We start from the raw sequence: 9,813 nt of genomic DNA, 5'->3' as shown, positions 1-9,813 counted from the left end.
CGTCCTAACTTCACCATGAATGTCGCCGCGTGACGCAAAAAAGGAGGGATGCAACACGAGGACTTCCCAGAGGTCACCCATCCTAGTACTACTCTCGCCCAAGCACGCTTAACTTCGGAGTTCGATGGGATCCGGTGCTTTAGTGCTGGTATGATCGCATCCGACATGTTATGCACTCATTTTCCCTTATGCTTGCTCCTCCCGCTCTTTGTCCGCTCTATTTTGTACCATGTCCATCCTCTTTTTCATCCGCACCACCGTTTCCCATCACCAATAGCCGAGCACGAGTGCCCGCAAAAAAATATCGTCCTAACTTCACCATGAATGTCGCCGCGTGACGCAAAAAAGGAGGGATGCAACACGAGGACTTCCCAGGAGGTCACCCATCCTAGTACTACTCTCGCCCAAGCACGCTTAACTTCGGTGTTCGATGGGATCCGGTGCTTTAGTGCCGGTATGATCGCATCCGACATGTTATGCACTCATTTTCCCTTATGCTTGCTCCTCCCGCTCTTTGTCTCGCTCTATTTTGTACCATGTCCATCCTCTTTTTCATCCGCACCACCGTTTCCCATCACCAATAGCCGAGCACGAGTGCCCGCAAAAATATCGTCCTAACTTCACCATGAATGTCGCCGCGTGACGCAAAAAAGGAGGGATGCAACACGAGGACTTCCTGTGAGGTCACCCATCCTAGTACTACTCTCGCCCAAGCACGCTTAACTTCGGAGTTCGATGGGATCCGGTGCTTTAGTGCTGGTATGATCGCATCCGACATGTTATGCACTCATTTTCCCTTATGCTTGCTCCTCCCGCTCTTTGTCTCGCTTCTATTTTGTACCATGTCCATCCTCTTTTTCATCCGCACCACCGTTTCCCATCACCAATAGCCGAGCACGAGTGCCCGCAAAAAAATATCGTCCTAACTTCACCATGAATGTCGCCGCGTGACGCAAAAAAGGAGGGATGCAACACGAGGACTTCCTGTGAGGTCACCCATCCTAGTACTACTCTCGCCCAAGCACTCTTAACTTCGGAGTTCTCGTGGGATCCGGTGCTTTAGTGCTGGTATGATCGCATCCGACATGTTATGCACTCATTTTCCCTTATGCTTGCTCCTCCCGCTCTTTGTCCGCTCTATTTTGTACCATGTCCATCCTCTTTTTCATCCGCACCACCGTTTCCCATCACCAATAGCCGAGCACGAGTGCCCGCAAAAAAATATCGTCCTAACTTCACCATGAATGTCGCCGCGTGACGCAAAAAAGGAGGGATGCAACACGAGGACTTCCTGTGAGGTCACCCATCCTAGTACTACTCTCGCCCAAGCACGCTTAACTTCGGAGTTCGATGGGATCCGGTGCTTTAGTGCCGGTATGATCGCATCCGACATGTTATGCACTCATTTTCCCTTATGCTTGCTCCTCCCGCTCTTTGTCCGCTTCTATTTTGTACCATGTCCATCCTCTTTTTCATCCGCACCACCGTTTCCCATCACCAATAGCCGAGCACGAGTGCCCGCAAAAAAATATCGTCCTAACTTCACCATGAATGTCGCCGCGTGACGCAAAAAAGGAGGGATGCAACACGAGGACTTCCCAGGAGGTCACCCATCCTAGTACTACTCTCGCCCAAGCACGCTTAACTTCGGAGTTCGATGGGATCCGGTGCTTTAGTGCTGGTATGATCGCATCCGACATGTTATGCACTCATTTTCCCTTATGCTTGCTCCTCCCGCTCTTTGTCTGCTCTATTTTGTACCATGTCCATCCTCTTTTTCATCCGCACCACCGTTTCCCATCACCAATAGCCGAGCACGAGTGCCCGCAAAAAATATCGTCCTAACTTCACCATGAATGTCGCCGCGTGACGCAAAAAAGGAGGGATGCAACACGAGGACTTCCCAGGAGGTCACCCATCCTAGTACTACTCTCGCCCAAGCACGCTTAACTTCGGAGTTCGATGGGATCCGGTGCTTTAGTGCTGGTATGATCGCATCCGACATGTTATGCACTCATTTTCCCTTATGCTTGCTCCTCCCGCTCTTTGTCCGCTTCTATTTTGTACCATGTCCATCCTCTTTTTCATCCGCACCACCGTTTCCCATCACCAATAGCCGAGCACGAGTGCCCGCAAAAAATATCGTCCTAACTTCACCATGAATGTCGCCGCGTGACGCAAAAAAGGAGGGATGCAACACGAGGACTTCCCAGGAGGTCACCCATCCTAGTACTACTCTCGCCCAAGCACGCTTAACTTCGGAGTTCTGATGGGATCCGGTGCTTTAGTGCTGGTATGATCGCATCCGACATGTTATGCACTCATTTTCCCTTATGCTTGCTCCTCCCGCTCTTTGTCTCGCTCTATTTTGTACCAGGTCCATCCTCTTTTTCATCCGCACCACCGTTTCCCAACACCAATAGCCGAGCACGAGTGCCCGCAAAAAATATCGTCCTAACTTCACCATGAATGTCGCCGCGTGACGCAAAAAAGGAGGGATGCAACACGATGACTTACGATGAGGTCACCCATCCTAGTACTACTCTCGCCCAATCACGCTTAACTTCGGAGTTCTGATGGGATCCGGTGCTTTAGTGCTGGTATGATCGCATCCGACATGTTATGCACTCATTTTCCCTTATGCTTGCTCCTCCCGCTCTTTGTCAGCTCTATTTTGTACCATGTCCATCCTCTTTTTAATCCGCACCACCGTTTCCCATCACCAATAGCCGAGCACGAGTGCCCGCATAAAAATATCGTCCTAACTTCACCATGAATGTCGCCGCGTGACGCAAAAAAGGAGGGATGCAACACGAGGACTTCCCAGTAGGTCACCCATCCTAGTACTACTCTCGCCCAAGCACGCTTAACTTCGGAGTTCTGATGGGATCCGGTGCTTTAGTGCTGGTATGATCGCATCCGACATGTTATGCACTCATTTTCCCTTATGCTTGCTCCTCCCGCTCTTTGTCCGCTTCTATTTTGCACCATGTCCATCCTCTTTTTCATCCGCACCACCGTTTCCCATCACCAATAGCCGAGCACGAGTGCCCGCAAAAAATATCGTCCTAACTTCACCATGAATGTCGCCGCGTGACGCAAAAAAGGAGGGATGCAACACGAGGACTTCCCAGGAGGTCACCCATCCTAGTACTACTCTCGCCCAAGCACGCTTAACTTCGGAGTTCGATGGGATCCGGTGCTTTAGTGCTGGTATGATCGGATCCGACATGTTATGCACTCATTTTCCCTTATGCTTGCTCCTCCCGCTCTTTGTCCGCTCTATTTTGTACCATGTCCATCCTCTTTTCATCCGCACCACCGTTTCCCATCACCAATAGCCGAGCACGAGTGCCCGCAAAAAATATCGTCCTAACTTCACCATGAATGTCGCCGCGTGACGCAAAAAAGGAGGGATGCAACACGAGGACTTCCCAGAGGTCACCCATCCTAGTACTACTCTCGCCCAAGCACGCTTAACTTCGGAGTTCGATGGGATCCGGTGCTTTAGTGCTGGTATGATCGCATCCGACATGTTATGCACTCATTTTCCCTTATGCTTGCTCCTCCCGCTCTTTGTCCGCTTCTATTTTGTACCATGTCCATCCTCTTTTTCATCCGCACCACCGTTTCCCTTCACCAATACCCCTGCAGGAGGGCCCGCAAAAAATATCGTCCTAACTTCACCATGAATGTCGCCGCGTGACGCAAAAAAGGAGGGATGCAACACGAGGACTTCCCAGGAGGTCACCCATCCTAGTACTACTCTCGCCCAAGCACGCTTAACTTCGGAGTTCGATGGGATCCGGTGCTTTAGTGCTGGTATGATCGCATCCGACATGTTATGCACTCATTTTCCCTTATGCTTGCTCCTCCCGCTCTTTGTCTCGCTTCTATTTTGTACCATGTCCATCCTCTTTTTCATCCGCACCACCGTTTCCCATCACCAATAGCCGAGCACGAGTGCCCGCAAAAAAATATCGTCCTAACTTCACCATGAATGTCGCCGCGTGACGCAAAAAAGGAGGGATGCAACACGAGGACTTCCCAGAGGTCACCCATCCTAGTACTACTCTCGCCCAAGCACGCTTAACTTCGGAGTTCGATGGGATCCGGTGCTTTAGTGCTGGTATGATCGCATCCGACATGTTATGCACTCATTTTCCCTTATGCTTGCTCCTCCCGCTCTTTGTCTCGCTTCTATTTTGTACCATGTCCATCCTCTTTTTCATCCGCACCACCGTTTCCCATCACCAATAGCCGAGCACGAGTGCCCGCAAAAAAATATCGTCCTAACTTCACCATGAATGTCGCCGCGTGACGCAAAAAAGGAGGGATGCAACACGAGGACTTCCTGTGAGGTCACCCATCCTAGTACTACTCTCGCCCAAGCACGCTTAACTTCGGAGTTCGATGGGATCCGGTGCTTTAGTGCTGGTATGATCGCATCCGACATGTTATGCACTCATTTTCCCTTATGCTTGCTCCTCCCGCTCTTTGTCCGCTTCTATTTTGTACCATGTCCATCCTCTTTTCATCCGCACCACCGTTTCCCATCACCAATAGCCGAGCACGAGTGCCCGCAAAAAATATCGTCCTAACTTCACCATGAATGTCGCCGCGTGACGCAAAAAGGAGGGATGCAACACGAGGACTTCCCAGGAGGTCACCCATCCTAGTACTACTCTCGCCCAAGCACGCTTAACTTCGGAGTTCGATGGGATCCGGTGCTTTAGTGCCGGTATGATCGCATCCGACATGTTATGCACTCATTTTCCCTTATGCTTGCTCCTCCCGCTCTTTGTCTCGCTTCTATTTTGTACCATGTCCATCCTCTTTTTCATCCGCACCACCGTTTCCCATCACCAATAGCCGAGCACGAGTGCCCGCAAAAAAATATCGTCCTAACTTCACCATGAATGTCGCCGCGTGACGCAAAAAAGGAGGGATGCAACACGAGGACTTCCCAGAGGTCACCCATCCTAGTACTACTCTCGCCCAAGCACGCTTAACTTCGGAGTTCGATGGGATCCGGTGCTTTAGTGCTGGTATGATCGCATCCGACATGTTATGCACTCATTTTCCCTTATGCTTGCTCCTCCCGCTCTTTGTCTCGCTTCTATTTTGTACCATGTCCATCCTCTTTTTCATCCGCACCACCGTTTCCCATCACCAATAGCCGAGCACGAGTGCCCGCAAAAAAATATCGTCCTAACTTCACCATGAATGTCGCCGCGTGACGCAAAAAAGGAGGGATGCAACACGAGGACTTCCCAGAGGTCACCCATCCTAGTACTACTCTCGCCCAAGCACGCTTAACTTCGGAGTTCGATGGGATCCGGTGCTTTAGTGCTGGTATGATCGCATCCGACATGTTATGCACTCATTTTCCCTTATGCTTGCTCCTCCCGCTCTTTGTCCGCTTCTATTTTGTACCATGTCCATCCTCTTTTTCATCCGCACCACCGTTTCCCATCACCAATAGCCGAGCACGAGTGCCCGCAAAAAATATCGTCCTAACTTCACCATGAATGTCGCCGCGTGACGCAAAAAAGGAGGGATGCAACACGAGGACTTCCCAGGAGGTCACCCATCCTAGTACTACTCTCGCCCAAGCACGCTTAACTTCGGAGTTCGATGGGATCCGGTGCTTTAGTGCTGGTATGATCGCATCCGACATGTTATGCACTCATTTTCCCTTATGCTTGCTCCTCCCGCTCTTTGTCTCGCTCTATTTTGTACCATGTCCATCCTCTTTTTCATCCGCACCACCGTTTCCCATCACCAATAGCCGAGCACGAGTGCCCGCAAAAAAATATCGTCCTAACTTCACCATGAATGTCGCCGCGTGACGCAAAAAAGGAGGGATGCAACACGAGGACTTCCCAGTGGGTCCCCCATCCTTGTACTACTCTCGCCCAAGCACGCTTAACTTCGGAGTTCGATGGGATCCGGTGCTTTAGTGCTGGTATGATCGCATCCGACATGTTATGCACTCATTTTCCCTTATGCTTGCTCCTCCCGCTCTTTGTCCGCTTCTATTTTGTACCATGTCCATCCTCTTTTTCATCCGCACCACCGTTTCCCATCACCAATAGCCGAGCACGAGTGCCCGCAAAAAATATCGTCCTAACTTCACCATGAATGTCGCCGCGTGACGCAAAAAAGGAGGGATGCAACACGAGGACTTCCCAGGAGGTCACCCATCCTAGTACTACTCTCGCCCAAGCACGCTTAACTTCGGAGTTCGATGGGATCCGGTGCTTTAGTGCTGGTATGATCGCATCCGACATGTTATGCACTCATTTTCCCTTATGCTTGCTCCTCCCGCTCTTTGTCCGCTTCTATTTTGTACCATGTCCATCCTCTTTTTCATCCGCACCACCGTTTCCCATCACCAATAGCCGAGCACGAGTGCCCGCAAAAAAATATCGTCCTAACTTCACCATGAATGTCGCCGCGTGACGCAAAAAAGGAGGGATGCAACACGAGGACTTCCCAGGAGGTCACCCATCCTAGTACTACTCTCGCCCAAGCACGCTTAAGTTCGGAGTTCGATGGGATCCGGTGCTTTAGTGCTGGTATGATCGCATCCGACATGTTATGCACTCATTTTCCCTTATGCTTGCTCCTCCCGCTCTTTGTCCGCTTCTATTTTGTACCATGTCCATCCTCTTTTTCATCCGCACCACCGTTTCCCATCACCAATAGCCGAGCACGAGTGCCCGCAAAAAATATCGTCCTAACTTCACCATGAATGTCGCCGCGTGACGCAAAAAAGGAGGGATGCAACACGAGGACTTCCCAGGAGGTCACCCATCCTAGTACTACTCTCGCCCAAGCACGCTTAACTTCGGAGTTCGATGGGATCCGGTGCTTTAGTGCTGGTATGATCGCATCCGACATGTTATGCACTCATTTTCCCTTATGCTTGCTCCTCCCGCTCTTTGTCCGCTCTATTTTGTACCATGTCCATCCTCTTTTTCATCCGCACCACCGTTTCCCATCACCAATAGCCGAGCACGAGTGCCCGCAAAAAATATCGTCCTAACTTCACCATGAATGTCGCCGCGTGACGCAAAAAGGAGGGATGCAACACGAGGACTTCCCAGGAGGTCACCCATCCTAGTACTACTCTCGCCCAAGAACGCTTAACTTCGGAGTTCGATGGGATCCGGTGCTTTAGTGCTGGTATGATCGCATCCGACATGTTATGCACTCATTTTCCCTTATGCTTGCTCCTCCCGCTCTTTGTCCGCTTCTATTTTGTACCATGTCCATCCTCTTTTTCATCCGCACCACCGTTTCCCATCACCAATAGCCGAGCACGAGTGCCCGCAAAAAATATCGTCCTAACTTCACCATGAATGTCGCCGCGTGACGCAAAAAAGGAGGGATGCAACACGAGGACTTCCCAGAGGTCACCCATCCTAGTACTACTCTCGCCCAAGCACGCTTAACTTCGGAGTTCGATGGGATCCGGTGCTTTAGTGCTGGTATGATCGCATCCGACATGTTATGCACTCATTTTACCTTATGCTTGCTCCTCCCGCTCTTTGTCCGCTCTATTTTGTACCATGTCCATCCTCTTTTTCATCCGCACCACCGTTTCCCATCACCAATAGCCGAGCACGAGTGCCCGCAAAAATATCGTCCTAACTTCACCATGAATGTCGCCGCGTGACGCAAAAAAGGAGGGATGCAACACGAGGACTTCCCAGGAGGTCACCCATCCTAGTACTACTCTCGCCCAAGCACGCTTAACTTCGGAGTTCGATGGGATCCGGTGCTTTAGTGCTGGTATGATCGCATCCGACATGTTATGCACTCATTTTCCCTTATGCTTGCTCCTCCCGCTCTTTGTCCGCTTCTATTTTGTACCATGTCCATCCTCTTTTTCATCCGCACCACCGTTTCCCATCACCAATAGCCGAGCACGAGTGCCCGCAAAAAAATATCGTCCTAACTTCACCATGAATGTCGCCGCGTGACGCAAAAAAGGAGGGATGCAACACGAGGACTTCCCAGAGGTCACCCATCCTAGTACTACTCTCGCCCAAGCACGCTTAACTTCGGAGTTCGATGGGATCCGGTGCTTTAGTGCTGGTATGATCGCATCCGACATGTTATGCACTCATTTTCCCTTATGCTTGCTCCTCCCGCTCTTTGTCTCGCTCTATTTTGTACCATGTCCATCCTCTTTTTCATCCGCACCACCGTTTCCCATCACCAATAGCCGAGCACGAGTGCCCGCAAAAAAATATCGTCCTAACTTCACCATGAATGTCGCCGCGTGACGCAAAAAAGGAGGGATGCAACACGAGGACTTCCCAGGAGGTCACCCATCCTAGTACTACTCTCGCCCAAGCACGCTTAACTTCGGAGTTCGATGGGATCCGGTGCTTTAGTGCTGGTATGATCGCATCCGACATGTTATGCACTCATTTTCCCTTATGCTTGCTCCTCCCGCTCTTTGTCCGCTTCTATTTTGTACCATGTCCATCCTCTTTTTCATCCGCACCACCGTTTCCCATCACCAATAGCCGAGCACGAGTGCCCGCAAAAAAATATCGTCCTAACTTCACCATGAATGTCGCCGCGTGACGCAAAAAAGGAGGGATGCAACACGAGGACTTCCCAGGAGGTCACCCATCCTAGTACTACTCTCGCCCAAGCACGCTTAACTTCGGAGTTCGATGGGATCCGGTGCTTTAGTGCTGGTATGATCGCATCCGACATGTTATGCACTCATTTTCCCTTATGCTTGCTCCTCCCGCTCTTTGTCCGCTTCTATTTTGTACCATGTCCATCCTCTTTTTCATCCGCACCACCGTTTCCCATCACCAATAGCCGAGCACGAGTGCCCGCAAAAAAATATCGTCCTAACTTCACCATGAATGTCGCCGCGTGACGCAAAAAAGGAGGGATGCAACACGAGGACTTCCCAGGAGGTCACCCATCCTAGTACTACTCTCGCCCAAGCACGCTTAACTTCGGAGTTCTGATGGGATCCGGTGCTTTAGTGCTGGTATGATCGCATCCGACATGTTATGCACTCATTTTCCCTTATGCTTGCTCCTCCCGCTCTTTGTCCGCTTCTATTTTGTACCATGTCCATCCTCTTTTTCATCCGCACCACCGTTTCCCATCACCAATAGAAGAGCACTAGACCCCGCATAAATATCGTCCTAACTTCACCATGAATGTCGCCGCGTGACGCAAAAAAGGAGGGATGCAACACGAGGACTTCCCAGGAGGTCACCCATCCTAGTACTACTCTCGCCCAAGCACGCTTAACTTCGGAGTTCAGATGGGATCCGGTGCTTTAGTGCTGGTATGATCGCATCCGACATGTTATGCACTCATTTTCCCTTATGCTTGCTCCTCCCGCTCTTTGTCTGCTCTATTTTGTACCATGTCCATCCTCTTTTTCATCCGCACCACCGTTTCCCATCACCAATAGCCGAGCACGAGTGCCCGCAAAAAAATATCGTCCTAACTTCACCATGAATGTCGCCGCGTGACGCAAAAAAGGAGGGATGCAACACGAGGACTTCCCAGGAGGTCACCCATCCTAGTACTACTCTCGCCCAAGCACGCTTAACTTCGGAGTTCCGATGGGATCCGGTGCTTTAGTGCTGGTATGATCGCATCCGACATGTTATGCACTCATTTTCCCTTATGCTTGCTCCTCCCGCTCTTTGTCTGCTCTATTTTGTACCATGTCCATCCTCTTTTTCATCCGCACCACCGTTTCCCATCACCAATAGCCGAGCACGAGTGCCCGCAAAAAATATCGTCCTAACTTCACCA

General features: G+C 50.8%; 32 non-coding genes across 32 annotated transcripts; all 32 read right to left on the bottom strand.

The window, feature by feature from the left end:
• Positions 1-45: 45 nt before the first annotated feature.
• On the bottom strand, positions 46-162 carry LOC139836572 (5S ribosomal RNA). The gene has a single exon (XR_011753276.1). It is a non-coding gene; the product is annotated as a 5S ribosomal RNA (ribosomal RNA).
• Positions 163-350: 188 nt separating this feature from the next.
• On the bottom strand, positions 351-468 carry LOC139836544 (5S ribosomal RNA). Its single transcript, XR_011753249.1, has one exon. It is a non-coding gene; the product is annotated as a 5S ribosomal RNA (ribosomal RNA).
• Positions 469-655: 187 nt separating this feature from the next.
• LOC139836481 (5S ribosomal RNA) lies at positions 656-773 on the bottom strand. The gene has a single exon (XR_011753185.1). It is a non-coding gene; the product is annotated as a 5S ribosomal RNA (ribosomal RNA).
• Positions 774-963: 190 nt separating this feature from the next.
• Positions 964-1,082, bottom strand: LOC139836468 (5S ribosomal RNA). Its single transcript, XR_011753172.1, has one exon. It is a non-coding gene; the product is annotated as a 5S ribosomal RNA (ribosomal RNA).
• A 188-nt stretch (positions 1,083-1,270) lies between these two features.
• On the bottom strand, positions 1,271-1,388 carry LOC139836504 (5S ribosomal RNA). The gene has a single exon (XR_011753208.1). It is a non-coding gene; the product is annotated as a 5S ribosomal RNA (ribosomal RNA).
• Positions 1,389-1,577: 189 nt separating this feature from the next.
• On the bottom strand, positions 1,578-1,695 carry LOC139836316 (5S ribosomal RNA). Its single transcript, XR_011753014.1, has one exon. It is a non-coding gene; the product is annotated as a 5S ribosomal RNA (ribosomal RNA).
• A 187-nt stretch (positions 1,696-1,882) lies between these two features.
• Positions 1,883-2,000, bottom strand: LOC139836315 (5S ribosomal RNA). The gene has a single exon (XR_011753013.1). It is a non-coding gene; the product is annotated as a 5S ribosomal RNA (ribosomal RNA).
• Positions 2,001-2,188: 188 nt separating this feature from the next.
• On the bottom strand, positions 2,189-2,307 carry LOC139836904 (5S ribosomal RNA). The gene has a single exon (XR_011753626.1). It is a non-coding gene; the product is annotated as a 5S ribosomal RNA (ribosomal RNA).
• Positions 2,308-2,495: 188 nt separating this feature from the next.
• LOC139836808 (5S ribosomal RNA) lies at positions 2,496-2,614 on the bottom strand. The gene has a single exon (XR_011753524.1). It is a non-coding gene; the product is annotated as a 5S ribosomal RNA (ribosomal RNA).
• Positions 2,615-2,802: 188 nt separating this feature from the next.
• On the bottom strand, positions 2,803-2,921 carry LOC139837363 (5S ribosomal RNA). The gene has a single exon (XR_011753855.1). It is a non-coding gene; the product is annotated as a 5S ribosomal RNA (ribosomal RNA).
• A 188-nt stretch (positions 2,922-3,109) lies between these two features.
• Positions 3,110-3,227, bottom strand: LOC139836533 (5S ribosomal RNA). The gene has a single exon (XR_011753238.1). It is a non-coding gene; the product is annotated as a 5S ribosomal RNA (ribosomal RNA).
• A 186-nt stretch (positions 3,228-3,413) lies between these two features.
• LOC139836571 (5S ribosomal RNA) lies at positions 3,414-3,530 on the bottom strand. Its single transcript, XR_011753275.1, has one exon. It is a non-coding gene; the product is annotated as a 5S ribosomal RNA (ribosomal RNA).
• Positions 3,531-3,718: 188 nt separating this feature from the next.
• On the bottom strand, positions 3,719-3,836 carry LOC139836314 (5S ribosomal RNA). The gene has a single exon (XR_011753012.1). It is a non-coding gene; the product is annotated as a 5S ribosomal RNA (ribosomal RNA).
• Positions 3,837-4,026: 190 nt separating this feature from the next.
• LOC139836570 (5S ribosomal RNA) lies at positions 4,027-4,143 on the bottom strand. The gene has a single exon (XR_011753274.1). It is a non-coding gene; the product is annotated as a 5S ribosomal RNA (ribosomal RNA).
• Positions 4,144-4,333: 190 nt separating this feature from the next.
• On the bottom strand, positions 4,334-4,451 carry LOC139836480 (5S ribosomal RNA). Its single transcript, XR_011753184.1, has one exon. It is a non-coding gene; the product is annotated as a 5S ribosomal RNA (ribosomal RNA).
• A 186-nt stretch (positions 4,452-4,637) lies between these two features.
• LOC139836353 (5S ribosomal RNA) lies at positions 4,638-4,755 on the bottom strand. The gene has a single exon (XR_011753051.1). It is a non-coding gene; the product is annotated as a 5S ribosomal RNA (ribosomal RNA).
• Positions 4,756-4,945: 190 nt separating this feature from the next.
• Positions 4,946-5,062, bottom strand: LOC139836569 (5S ribosomal RNA). Its single transcript, XR_011753273.1, has one exon. It is a non-coding gene; the product is annotated as a 5S ribosomal RNA (ribosomal RNA).
• A 190-nt stretch (positions 5,063-5,252) lies between these two features.
• Positions 5,253-5,369, bottom strand: LOC139836568 (5S ribosomal RNA). The gene has a single exon (XR_011753272.1). It is a non-coding gene; the product is annotated as a 5S ribosomal RNA (ribosomal RNA).
• Positions 5,370-5,557: 188 nt separating this feature from the next.
• Positions 5,558-5,675, bottom strand: LOC139836313 (5S ribosomal RNA). The gene has a single exon (XR_011753011.1). It is a non-coding gene; the product is annotated as a 5S ribosomal RNA (ribosomal RNA).
• A 189-nt stretch (positions 5,676-5,864) lies between these two features.
• LOC139836689 (5S ribosomal RNA) lies at positions 5,865-5,982 on the bottom strand. The gene has a single exon (XR_011753400.1). It is a non-coding gene; the product is annotated as a 5S ribosomal RNA (ribosomal RNA).
• Positions 5,983-6,170: 188 nt separating this feature from the next.
• LOC139836312 (5S ribosomal RNA) lies at positions 6,171-6,288 on the bottom strand. Its single transcript, XR_011753010.1, has one exon. It is a non-coding gene; the product is annotated as a 5S ribosomal RNA (ribosomal RNA).
• Positions 6,289-6,477: 189 nt separating this feature from the next.
• On the bottom strand, positions 6,478-6,595 carry LOC139836532 (5S ribosomal RNA). The gene has a single exon (XR_011753237.1). It is a non-coding gene; the product is annotated as a 5S ribosomal RNA (ribosomal RNA).
• Positions 6,596-6,783: 188 nt separating this feature from the next.
• On the bottom strand, positions 6,784-6,901 carry LOC139836311 (5S ribosomal RNA). The gene has a single exon (XR_011753009.1). It is a non-coding gene; the product is annotated as a 5S ribosomal RNA (ribosomal RNA).
• Positions 6,902-7,087: 186 nt separating this feature from the next.
• On the bottom strand, positions 7,088-7,205 carry LOC139836469 (5S ribosomal RNA). Its single transcript, XR_011753173.1, has one exon. It is a non-coding gene; the product is annotated as a 5S ribosomal RNA (ribosomal RNA).
• A 188-nt stretch (positions 7,206-7,393) lies between these two features.
• Positions 7,394-7,510, bottom strand: LOC139836567 (5S ribosomal RNA). Its single transcript, XR_011753271.1, has one exon. It is a non-coding gene; the product is annotated as a 5S ribosomal RNA (ribosomal RNA).
• A 186-nt stretch (positions 7,511-7,696) lies between these two features.
• LOC139836310 (5S ribosomal RNA) lies at positions 7,697-7,814 on the bottom strand. Its single transcript, XR_011753008.1, has one exon. It is a non-coding gene; the product is annotated as a 5S ribosomal RNA (ribosomal RNA).
• A 189-nt stretch (positions 7,815-8,003) lies between these two features.
• Positions 8,004-8,120, bottom strand: LOC139836566 (5S ribosomal RNA). Its single transcript, XR_011753270.1, has one exon. It is a non-coding gene; the product is annotated as a 5S ribosomal RNA (ribosomal RNA).
• Positions 8,121-8,309: 189 nt separating this feature from the next.
• LOC139836309 (5S ribosomal RNA) lies at positions 8,310-8,427 on the bottom strand. The gene has a single exon (XR_011753007.1). It is a non-coding gene; the product is annotated as a 5S ribosomal RNA (ribosomal RNA).
• Positions 8,428-8,616: 189 nt separating this feature from the next.
• Positions 8,617-8,734, bottom strand: LOC139836308 (5S ribosomal RNA). Its single transcript, XR_011753006.1, has one exon. It is a non-coding gene; the product is annotated as a 5S ribosomal RNA (ribosomal RNA).
• Positions 8,735-8,923: 189 nt separating this feature from the next.
• On the bottom strand, positions 8,924-9,042 carry LOC139836897 (5S ribosomal RNA). Its single transcript, XR_011753618.1, has one exon. It is a non-coding gene; the product is annotated as a 5S ribosomal RNA (ribosomal RNA).
• Positions 9,043-9,229: 187 nt separating this feature from the next.
• LOC139837247 (5S ribosomal RNA) lies at positions 9,230-9,348 on the bottom strand. Its single transcript, XR_011753737.1, has one exon. It is a non-coding gene; the product is annotated as a 5S ribosomal RNA (ribosomal RNA).
• Positions 9,349-9,536: 188 nt separating this feature from the next.
• Positions 9,537-9,655, bottom strand: LOC139837346 (5S ribosomal RNA). The gene has a single exon (XR_011753838.1). It is a non-coding gene; the product is annotated as a 5S ribosomal RNA (ribosomal RNA).
• Between the last annotated feature and the right edge of the window lie 158 nt (positions 9,656-9,813).

The sequence above is a fragment of the Lolium perenne genome, chromosome 2, assembly GCF_019359855.2.
Source record: "Lolium perenne isolate Kyuss_39 chromosome 2, Kyuss_2.0, whole genome shotgun sequence".
In the NCBI taxonomy this organism is placed as follows: Eukaryota; Viridiplantae; Streptophyta; class Magnoliopsida; order Poales; family Poaceae; genus Lolium; species Lolium perenne.
This window is presented reverse-complemented; position numbering and strand designations above follow the sequence as displayed.